Here is a 12,466-nt window from a genome sequence, read left to right on the forward strand (position 1 = left end):
GAGGGCCCCTGAGACAACCCAAAGAGAGATATTAAACTACCTGAGTTCATTTGACATGTTAAATTACATGGGAAGTACTGTTGGAGGAGTGATGAATCTTCTCAGGTTATATTGTTTGGTTGATGTTACTAATATAGATATCCTAGAAATTATGTGAAATTCATGAAAATCTGATATGCCCTGGTAAAATGTTGTCAGTTATAATTCTAGTTATCATATTAAAGTGTTACATATCACAGCAATGACCAGGCTACTTTGTCAATTGCAATTTAATCAGATCTTAAACATGCCTTCTATGGTCTCATTCTGATGCCTTTGCAAGAATACTGCTACTTCAAGATTTATGGAAAAGACTTCTAAGATTAACCGATAAACACATTTTGTTTGTTATCTGGTAAGCTTGTACCAGACTGGAATTTAGTCTACTCTCTATGTTAAGAGAATGAAGTTTTCTTAGAATGAGGTTTTCAAAAACAGATTATGAATTTCTTTGCCTTTAAGTGATTTATATTTGTTTTTACAATCTTTTGTTACTTTGGTAAAGTAAATAAGCATTATTTAAGATTATGGAACATGTAAAAGCTCATTCTGCTTCCACAAAAAAATAACCCCTCACTGTTAGACTTTTGCTATTCTGATGTCCTTAAAACATGACTACAGTCCACTCCTAAATCAGGCAATTAAAAATGGGTGGACAATAGCTGTAACTCAAAGAGTCAGAGCTATGGGAAGTCCAAGACGGCTGCTTGGATTTTCCTGGCTCCCTGACAAACCTTGTTTTTATTTGATGGGTTAAAACCTTCCCTGGCTACAGGGTTAATGCCCTCACAATGACAAAAAAATTATATTTCACTTAATGTTAAGCTCTAGTTTTGTTAATTAAGCTCTGTGTTTACTGCAACTCCCTCCTGAGATTGTTCCTTGTTGCTATGTTATATTGCTAAAAGATTTAATTAATTAAGTTATTAAAAAGGACACTCTAAGTTTGTTTCTAAAGCGAATCTCAATAACCAATCTTTGGATAAAGGTCAGATGCTCCATGATGTACAACCAGGAGATTAACACCTGGCTATAATCATTTAACAATGTCAGATGACCTGGGGTATACTGGGCTCTACCTAATGAAATTTCTTGACTTAAATTCTGGCTTGTGACCTTACTAATAATTGCTAGCTATATTATTTTCCATGTTGCTTGTTTCAGAAGATTGTTTCTTATATTACTAAATGTGTGACTGACCTGTGATAAAATGCTGACATGCAGTTCCATATGAGACCAATGACTGTAATAGTGTAATTCTAGGTATGGGAAGAAGCAACAAGAGGAAATATTCTCCTGGGCCAAGAGGCTAGTAAGACAGATATGGTCCAGAGACTTGCTGCTTGCAAGGTCTGCTCTAGTAAAAGCACAGAGTGGCCTGTCAATGGAATCTTCGTTAGACCCAGGACACAAAGGCCATGAAATGCCCCCAAAGCATGGTCAGATATGTGGCTGTGAAGGGACCCTGCTGACTGGAACTTGGCACTTGCCTGCTGTCTCTACAAAGCTTACATCATGACCACTGCAAGCTGCTGACCTTCAACACCCCCTTGAAAGGAGTTCAGGGTGGAGATTAGAAATAAGGCACTCCGTGCTCTGGGAAAAACCCAGAAGAACCGGCCTTCAGACAGTCAGATGTTTTCAGACAAAGATTTTATGAGCCCAAATTCTTGCATCTTTTTGTACCTAGTGAAACACTAATGTCATGAACCAATGCCTGGTCCTGGTTCTTCTGGCTAGCCCCTGAGCAGCTTTTCTACTTCTGTTCATCTTTGGGCCATGTAACTTTAACTTTCGTGTTACGTTTTTTTCTTCTAGAATACAACAAATCTCAAGTGGTAGTACAAGAATATTCCCTGACCAACAGCCAGGTGATGCTGAAACAAGTAACCTTATCATTCCATGGCCTCTCATCTCCCTCCGTAAATGCACCCTGACAGAGAGCAGGCAAAGGGAACCCAGAGCCCCACGACCCCCCTGTACAGCCTGAAGAAATCAGAGCAGTCATCGCCCCTTTTTCTTTGAGACTGGGTTCCCAAATGCCTGAGAAGGAAAAGAGGTAGATAGTTAGACATGGGCAGCCCTAAAAATAAAGTGAGGGAGGAATGTGGTGACCCAAGAACCAAAGAGTAGAGAAAACCAAGGTGGGTCTCGGAATGCAGGAACAGAAAAACCAGACCCGTATCGTCCTTCCCTCCCCATGTTGTAACTATTAGTGGATTTCAGGTCCTCCTGAGCAGTATAACCTGTCTCCCCTCCTACCCCATAGTGAGAAGGCATTTGGCTTACTCTTCCCCACAGCCAGTATACGTGCCTCACCCAAAGAGCAAATGACCTACAAGACCCCTATCCCACTCCTTATACCCTGGCTGTAAAAGTGGACTTAGAAAAAAAAAAAAAGTGGAGTAAGGACCCCTGTTCGATGTCGGTTCTCCCTTGAGCTGGCCCACTGTTCTAACAGCATCTCCCACTCTAATAAGCTTTATTTTCCTCTCATTCTGTCTCAAGTCTGGAAATTCTTTTCCAACCCACGCCCGGACCACGACAGTAAATAAACTTAAAAAAATTTTAAAGGAGGAGGTTAAGTAGGGAAGCCCCCTTCAGCCTCCTGCCACTCAGACCACCCTCCATCTTCTGTCTGTATCCAAGTATGACTGAACAGTTTTCTTGCAATCCAACCACTTCTACCAAAAGACTTGGAGGTATTTAAAAATTACAGCTCACCACTACAGGCTGCCACCAGTCAAGGTTAGCTGAAAAGATAAATACCAAAAAAAAACCCTCCTCAATCCTATCCAACTCTTAACCAGAGGACAAGCCTGAAGCTTGCTCTTGATGACAGTTTTAGGGCCCCTGAAGGCCATAGGACAAGATCAAATGATCTAACAGATGTGTAATTGGAATCCCAGAAGGATAAGGAAAAGCAGGCAGAAGAATATCTTAAGAGAGAATGGCCAAATTTCCCAAAATTAAAGATATGGAATCACAGTTCCAAGAAGCTCAGAAGATACCAAAGGGGACAAATATTCCCCCCAAAACAGACCCAGACATGTCACACTCAAAATGCAGAAATTTAAAAACAAAGAGAAAATTCTCAAAGGCAGAGGAGAAGACACACACATACAGAGGGTCAAAGATAAAAAAGATCAGACTCAAGTATGTAAGCAAAAAAAAAAAAAAGGTGTCTTTAAAGTGCTGATAGGAAAATGCTGGTCAGCCAGAGATTTATGCCCAGTGAAAACACCATTTGAAAATCAAGAAGAAATAAAGGCTTTTCCAGCAAACAAAAACAGAGGAAATTCATGATTAGTAAGACACCCACTTTAAATATAAAGACATAGATAAAAGTAAAAGTATGAGGGAAATATACCAAGAAAATAAGCATTTAAAAAGTACTAGAGGGACTTCCCTGGTGGTCCAGTGGTTAAGAATCTGCCTGCCAATGCTAGGGACATGGGTTCAATTCCTGGTTTAAGATTCCACATGCTTTGGGGCAACTAAGTCTGGGTGCCACAACTATTGAGCCCATGTTCTAGAGCCCTTGCTCTGCAACAAGAGAAGCCACCAAAATTAAAAGCCTGCACACTGCAACTAGAGAGTAGCCCCCACTCACTGCACCTAGAGAAAAGCCCACACACAGCAAGGAAGATGCAATGATGCCAAAAATAAATAAATAAAAAGTACCAGAGTACCACTCTATATAACATAGATTAACAGGGGGCTTCTCTGGGGGTCCAGTGGTTAAGACTCCGAGTTCCCACTGCAGGGTACTCGGGTTTGATCCCTGGTTGGGGAACTAAGATCCCACAAACACCAGGAGCTGCCAAAAGAAAAAAAAGAAGCCCACAAAAGACAACTCAGTAAGTAAACAATATCTCCTACACTATTAAAAAAAAGAAAAGAAAAGAAAATACAAAAATCCATGATGAATAAAAACCAAAGTTTTTTTGTTTAAAAAAGTAGACTAACAACAAGGATTTGCTGCAGAGCATAAGGAACTATATTCAATATCTTGTAACAAATAGAATCTGAAAGAGAATATGTATAACTAAATCACTTTGCTGTACACCTGAAACTGAATGATATTGTAAATCAACCATTATAACACTTTTTAAACTTAAAAAAATGCTTGAGTGGCTATATTAAAATCAGACAAAGCAGACATCTTAACAAGGGACATATATGAGAAAAGGGCCAATTCGCTGATCTCGAATGTGTATGCATCTTGCCACATACAACCAGCAAACAATCCAACAATACACAGTCAGGACAAGAAAAAAAGCTGATGATTCCGAAAGGAAAATGGACATATCCACATGTATACTTGGAGACTTCAAACTATGCTCCCAGCAGTTGATGGAAAACAACAACATTGTCCAACTCTTTGCAGCCCCATGGACTGTAGCTCACCAGGCTCCCCTGTCCATGGGATTCTCCAGGCAAGAATCCTGAAGTAAGGTGCTATTTCCTACTCCAGCAGATCTTCCCAACCCAGGGATTGAGCCTGTGTCTCTTGCATCTCCTGCACTGGCAGGCAGGTTCTTTACCACTAGTGCCACCTGGGAAGTCCCATGGATAGAAAAAGTAGACAGAAAATCTGCAAAGATCTAGAAAACCTGAACGATACTATCAACCAACTTGAAATGGCATTTCTAGAACATTCCACCCAACAACAGCAGAAGACACATTCTTTTCAAGTGAACATGGAACATACACCAAGACAGGCCATATTCTTTAATCATACTCATCAAGGTGGGTCATAAAACAAACCTTACATTTAGGAGAATTCAAACCAACCAAAATATGTAACAAAATTAAACTAGACATCAGTAATAGCTATGTGGAAAAAAATCTCCAACGACTTTGAGAGTAAACCATAAACTTCTTAATAACCTAGATGGAAGCACCATGAGAAAACACTTTTAATTCAATGAAAATGAAACTCAAGTTTTGTGAGATGCAGCTAAAACAGTGTCTAGGGGAAAAATAATAGCATTAAATGCTTATATTATAAATCAGGTGAATGTACTTAATATCATTGGAGCTGCACTCTGAAAATGGTTAAAATGGTAAATTTTATATTACATATATTTATCTACAATCAGAAAAACCACAAGAGAAGAAAAAGTAACCTAACCATGGGAATGAGGCCATCACCTTGATATATCACTTTGTATATTCCATTGGTTATAACAGGTCACAAGCTCCGTCCACACTCAAGGGCAGAGGAGACACCAGGGCTGTGGGCAGGACTGACACAGAAGCTCATCTCTGCAGAGACCTTCCCAGCTCAGGACCTTCTCCTTGACCATCCAGCCTTGCCCATTAGGTTTCCAACTGGCTTTCATCCTCCTTCCATCACACCACTTGACACTGGCTCATGCCTTTTCTGTACCCAAGAGTGCCCACCTCTGGCCCTTGACCTTCATCCTCATCCTTCTAGGTTCCACCCAAATGCCACCTGGCCCCTGGAAAACTTCCATGACCACCAGAAGACTGGAGTCTTGAATCAGCCTGGGTTTGCTCAGGCAAATCCCTTCTTTTGTTTGAAATTCAATTTCCTCATCTGTATAATGGGTCCAACAATGTCCTCTTTGCGGCTTTGTTGTTAGAGTCAATCCAGTGTCAAATGTGTCCAAGCCAGGGTTCTGGGCATGGGACATTCCTTCCTTCTTTCCTTTATCAGACCTTTGTTGAGCACCTGCTGTAGGCCAGGTCCTGTACTGAGCTCTGGGGAACATAGCACAATCAAGGCAGGCCCCAGATTCTGCTGAGGGAAATTCTGGGGGTCTCTGACCTCATCTAAGCCACACCATTGCCCACCTGGGAGCTGGAACAAGCCTCTTTTCTTTACACAGTCTCCCCTGCACTATGTTCTCCACACAGCAGCCAGAGGGAGACTAAACAATGCAGATGTGACTGCACACCTCACCCCTCCCTCCTATAAAACCCTTCATGGCTCTGTATTGCCTTTGGAACAGAGACTGACAACCCCACCAGGTCTCCAGGGCCTATGATGCCTGACAGTTAATCCCCTGCTAACTTATCCCACCCCCACTCCCTCCATGCTAGTTCCTGTGAGTCGAAAAGGAGGTGATTATCTAGGGAAAGATGGTTCCAGGCAAAGGGTCAGCCAGTGCAGAGGATGTGAGCCATGGCTGGCATGGTGAAGAAGCAGTGAAGAGGCCTGTGTGGCTGGAGCAGAGCAAGTGAGGGGGAGAGAGGGAGAAGAGGTCAGGGAGGGGACGAGGTTGGTCATGCAGGGCCAGGGGTAGGACTTGGATTTTTACCCCCAGGAGGTCTGTAGGCAGAGGAGGGTTGAGGCCTGACTCAGGTGCTCATGAGCATCCTCTGGGGAGTTTGCTTCAGGTAAGACAGATGTGTCGAGGGAAGGAGACAGTGAAGATGAGCCAAGGACCTGGATGGAGGGGACTGTGCTGGTCCAGGTGGGAGATTCTTGGGCTGGGTTAAGTGGAGGCAGAGGAGCGCGGGGAAGTGGGCAGATTTAGGATATTTGAAGGCAGAGGTGACAGACTTGCTAATAGATTGGTTATGGAAAGAGCAAGAAAATGTCAAGGATAACACTGACATACGTGGGCCCAGCACATGGTAGGATGGAACTGCCATCTGTTGACATGGAGCCTACGTGGGAGTAGCAAGACTAAGGACCAGGAACAGTTTTGACCTAAGGAACTTCCACTTGAAGATGTCAAGTGGACTCACGCATCTGGGCTCCTTTGAGGCTTTTTATTGGGGGTGGAGCAGACAGGCAGAGAGAGAGTAGGCCCTTGTTTCTGTGGGCTGGCTGAGGGCCTGGGACGTTCTTTCTGGACCTTGTCCCCAGGACCCTCTACACACCGGTACACCCACCCACTCAGGGCCCTCCATCTGGGCTCTGGAGCTGTCCGCGACCCCAGGTGCTGAAACTACAACTCCAGTGCCTGGCAGGGAGTGTGCGCTCCAAACGTATCCCTGACTTCATGCACGACGGCAACGCTCTTTCTTTGCTATTACTATGCTCTGGTTCCCCAACTGTATTGTACAGACTCCTAAAAAGAGGTATGTGTTGCTCTAAGTCAGTTCCAAACTCCCTGCTCTGCAGGAGGTTACTGCGCCTTTAAGTATCGCTGACTGCGTCACTTCTGGGGTCACAACCACCGAGGCTCTAAAGACAGGCCTGAGTTTAGGCTGTGGATTGGCTGATGGGCTCATGAATATGTAGATAATCTCCACCTCCACCTCGCTCTGGTAGGCTCAGGAAAGAGAGGGGCGGAGATGAGGCGGGGTCGTGGAGAGGGGCTGGGGGCGTGGTCAGGGCTGTGTGTGTGTGTGTGTGTGTGCGCGCGCGTGTGTGTGTGCGCGCGCGTGTGTGTGTGTGTGTGCGCGCGCGCGCGCGTGCGTGCATTTTGTTCCCGGCCGTGTCTCCAGGACCTACCTACAGCAGCGCCTGGCACACCACCAGAGTTCAATAAATGCCTGTTGACATTTGAATCCACAGTGTTCACTTTTCTGATTCAGGAGATCTTGTCTTGTCTATCAGTGTTGCATTATAATGACAACGGCTGTTATTCGTATGCATTAATCTTGATTGTCTCAACAATCCTGGATGGTGCACAGTACTTTGCAGATGAAGAAACTGAGGCTTGGAGAGAGAATGACAAATATTGAGGATCCAGACATAAGCATACTGTCTCTGTCCTCGTGGGCTTCACATCCTATGTCATCATGTTTAACCACCACACGCCCTGCTTGCAGCCTCCGTGTAGCTTTGAGGCCAACCAGGGTGAAGGGTTCCCTGTTCTGTCACTAGTACCTAGGTCATTGCCACCTCTCCACCTCGGCCAGTTCTGTTCCCTGTGCTCAGAAGATTTCCTGTGCCCTCATCCCAAACCAGCATCTCAGAACTGGGAGGGTTTCCCAGTGGAGGAAGCCACAGATGGAGAGGCCTGGCAGCTGGAGAGATGAGGGGACAGAAGGGAGGTCGGACTGATCCCACAGGCTTTAAGGAATGGGCTAAGAAATTTGAGCAAGGTAGCTTTCATGTCCCAGGAGAGAGCCCGGGGTCTCCTTCACCACCTCATCCAGCCCCCAGCACGCATGCAACACACATTTGTTGTTTAGTCGCTAAGTCGTGTCTGACTCTTTTGCGACCCCCTGGACTGTAATGTAGCCTGCCAGGCTTCTCTGTCCATGGGATTTCCCAGGCAAGAATACTGAAATGGGTTGCCATTTCCTTCTCCAGGAGATCTTCCTGACACAAGAATCGAACCCGCTTCTCCTGTCTGGCACGTGGATTCTTTACCACTGAGCAACCTGGGAAGCCTCATTTGGTGCTCAATAAATGCTTGTTCCATTTCAAGTGAAGGCGCCAATACTACTGAACGAAGATGTGAGTCTCTGTTGCCCCCTGCTGGTGGCCAGAAGCCAAGCCTCTCGAAAGTGAATTTTCTATGGGATTGATTTCTTTTCCACACTTTTGTAGCACTTACTACGGGCTTTATAGATATTAACTCACTCATTCACACAACAACGCTCAGAAGTGTGTGCCCATTTAGCCTCATATTCCAGCCGTGGGGGCGACTGAGCCTCAGAGAGATGAGCCACTGGCCTGATAAATGTCATAATTGAGATTCAAACCCTGGGCAGTCTCTAGACTTAAGCTTAAGCCTCCAGGTTTAAACACTATAATTTTAGGACAGTCACTGAGCAGATACTATGTACTGGGATCTAGGGAACAGAAGAGCAAATAAAACAGGACAGGCACTGATGATGTATAATTTTAGTTACTATAGTTTTATAACTTGTCTTTCTGTTCTGTAGGGTTGTGTGGATTCTTTATCACAGTTCAGTGGGCAGACTGTGGCCAGTCACCCAGTCTCTCTGTATCCCCCATCTGTGAATGAGATCCCACCTCCTGGGGTGATAAATGAGTTAAACCTAATAGTGCACTGGGAACTGTGCCCGACAAATAGTATATGCTCAATAAACAGCCATTCATCTCAGGACATTCCAGCCTTACTTCCCTTACAATTCAATGATCCACATGAATTTGAGAATTGGCCTATCCAGTTCCAAGCAAACTTTGTAGGGATCTGAGTTGTGATGAAGTTCAAGGTTCATCTGGGAGAGAACTGATCCCTTAAGATCGTGAGTTGCCCCAGGTACCTCTGTCACCCAGTTCACCACTTGTCTGCTTTTCCATTTATGTCTTTCAGTAAGATCTTATCGTTTTCTGTCTACAGAAAACGTTTTCTATAGGTTCTGTAGGTTTCTATCATTTTCTGAGGTTTATTCCAGGTACTTAGTAGTCTCTGTCATAGTTGATGAGCTTTTGCTGATGTGTTACTTACCACTGCTGCATGATGAATTACCTTAAAACTTCATGGCTTAAACCATTTCCTAGTCTCAGAAATCTAGGGGTGCTTAGCTGCGTTCTCTGCTTTAGGGTCTCCCACAGGCTGCAATCAAGGTGTTGTGCTGGTGTGATGTCTCATCTGAAAGCTTGACTGGGGCAGGATCCGCTTCCAAGCCCAAGAGGTTGCTAGGAGGCTCCAGTTCCTTGCAGGCTGTTGGCTGGAGGCGGCCCCCCTTCCCACCCATTCCTTGCCCTGAGGGCCTCTCTGGACAGTGGAGCACTTGAGTTAAATGCAGGTATTTCCCCCAAATAACTCTCATACCTGTCATCTCCATTCTTTCATCTTCAAAAAAAGAATATTTGGGGACTTCCCTGGTAGTGCAGTGGTTAAGACTTCACCTTCTAAAGCACGGGTTGTGGGTTCAATCCCTGGTCAGGGAGCTAGGATCCCACATACCTTGTGGCCAAAGAACCAAAACATAAAACAGAAGCAATGTTGTAATGAATTCAATAAAAGACTTTAAAGATGGTCCACATCAAAAAATCTTTTTTAAAAAAGAATATTTAAAACTAATTCTTAATTTCTTAAATAATAATATATTCACCTTGTAAAGATTGCAGCTGAGGTTCAACTCTGCTTCATCTTGGCCTCCAATTCTTCACTTCCCAAAACCACCCCCATCAGTATTTTGGTAAATATATTTCTAGCCTTTTCTTCTCATTCTTACAATCATATACATGTCCCCAGAGAGAATGTTCTAAATATATATATTCTTTTTTCTCTCTAGCTCTCTCTCTCCCCCATGTTGGATCATGCTCTCTGGGAGAATTCAGCTGCCATGACATGAGCAGCCCTGTGGGCAGGTCCATGCAGTAATGAACTGAGACCTCCAGCCAACAACCATGTGAGGGTGCCAGCTTGGATGCAGCTCCTCCAGCCTCAGTTGAGCCTCAGATGATGTCTTAACTTTGACTTTGTGAGAGACCCTGAACCACAACAACTCAGTTAAGTTACTCCTGGATTTCTGATCCATAGAAACTGGGTGAGATAATAAATGTGTGGGGTGTTTTTAGCAGCTAATTTGAAGATGGAATATTTGTTATGCAGCAACAGCTAACTGATACACCCTGCATGTCACTTAGCCTACTTTCCCAGGATAAACATCCTACCTCACAACCAAGACTCAGCCATCCCAAGCACACCCCTAAGTCACCCTATGGAGATACTCAGGTACAACTGCTGTATTGTACAGGCACACATTCTAAATGTTTAATGACTTTGAGTTAAATTTAAAAGCTTAAATTGTACTATCTCAAATAACAACTTGAACTAAGATCTAACACATCTCATTTCAGCCACTACACAGGACAGGGAAATGGGATGGCACAATGGTTGAGACTGACCTGAGATCCTGGGTTTACCTCTGGCTGTGCAGCCTCGGGCAGGTTAGTTAACCTCTCTGAGCTTCAGATTACTGACTCATAAAGTGAGGCTATTGATAGGACACACCTCACAAGGTTGTGGCAGGTTTTGTCATGTGCAATGTTTAGACTGGTGTCATCCAAGAGAACTCCAGAAGTGATGAACAAGTGGCTCTTGAGCCCTTGAAATGTGGCTTAGTGTGACTGAGGAAATTATAGATTGATAAACTGATCAAAATCTAAATAGCCACAGGTGGCCAGTGGCTACTGTATTGGATGACATAGGCTTGAGAAAACACCTGGCAAACAGTAAGTGCTTAATAAATGCTTGATAGAAATATTACCCTGCCCAGTTGTTCTCCAGAATGCCAATTTACACCCCAACAGCAGCACAGAAGTCACCTTAGGTGTCCTATCACACCCCTCTCCTGCTCAAAATCCTCTGTGACTCCCTACTGACATCAAGATAATGCCTCAGGGAGTTCCCTGGTGATCCAGCAGTTAGGACTCCCCATCTCCACTGCAGGAGGCATGTGTTCGGTCTCTGGTTGGAGAACTAAGATCAAACATGCCATGTGCCATCGCCAAAAGAAAAAAAAAGGTAATGTCCCAGATTTGTTGGTCTCATTGTGATTACAACTTTTAGCACATTGCAAATTACTTTTTCTTGTGGGGATGGGGTACTTTTGATTTTTTTTTTTTTTTTTGTCTTATAAGTACTTTCTCCTCAACTGCAACTTGGGAGGGCAGAGACAAGGTCCAGCACATGGTACGTGTTCAGTCACAAAAGAAACTCTGTAACCCATCACCTCTGCATCCATCTCTTCATCCAGTGCTGTGGTCTTAGCCAGTGGCCCAACTAAAAACCATATCCCAAGCCTTTGAGCCTTTGCCCAGGCTGTTCCTTCCATCCAGAAAACCCTTCCAGGTGAAGTTGGACTCACCTTCAACTCCCACCCGAGCTGGGCCTCTCTGCTGGAGCTGGATCAAGCATTTCCTGTCTCTGAGCCTCAGTTTCCTCAACTGTAAAATGGAGTCATTGATAAGATTAAAATACATAGTTTCTGCAAAGCCCCTGGCAGGACATGAGTAGCTCATTAAATTAAGTGTTTAGTATCCCTCCCATGAATTTGGAAAGGTTCAGCTTGGGTGTGGTCACCCCCTCTACTCACATCCCCACTACAGGCTCTTACCCTGGAGCCCACTCTTCTGCATCCCGGGTCTCAGGAATTTTTTTTTTTTTTTTTTTTAGGACCTTTGAGGACTTCACTGGAGTGGGGCAGGGTCTACAGACTGTCTTATGTGTGCTTTTTCAGCCAAAGACAATTCCTCTCTTGGATCTTACCTCCTTCAGGTCTCACCTCTTCAGGACACTTCTGGGTCCTTGACTACCTCAGCTCCAATGGGGGGATTTCTCCCTCCACATTCCAATTTGAATCTGTTGTGTAACAAGTATTGGTGAGGATGTGGAGACATGGGAACTCTCATGAGCTGCTGGTGGGACACAGAGTGACCAGGACCCAACAATTCTGCCCCTAGGTATGTACCTTAGAGAACTGAGGCAGGTGTTCAGACAGAAACTTACACATGAATAATTACAGTAGTGTAATTCATAGTGACCAGAAAGCAGACCCAAATGTACATCAATGG

The sequence above is a fragment of the Odocoileus virginianus genome, chromosome 3, assembly GCF_023699985.2.
Source record: "Odocoileus virginianus isolate 20LAN1187 ecotype Illinois chromosome 3, Ovbor_1.2, whole genome shotgun sequence".
Classification (NCBI taxonomy): domain Eukaryota; kingdom Metazoa; phylum Chordata; class Mammalia; order Artiodactyla; family Cervidae; genus Odocoileus; species Odocoileus virginianus.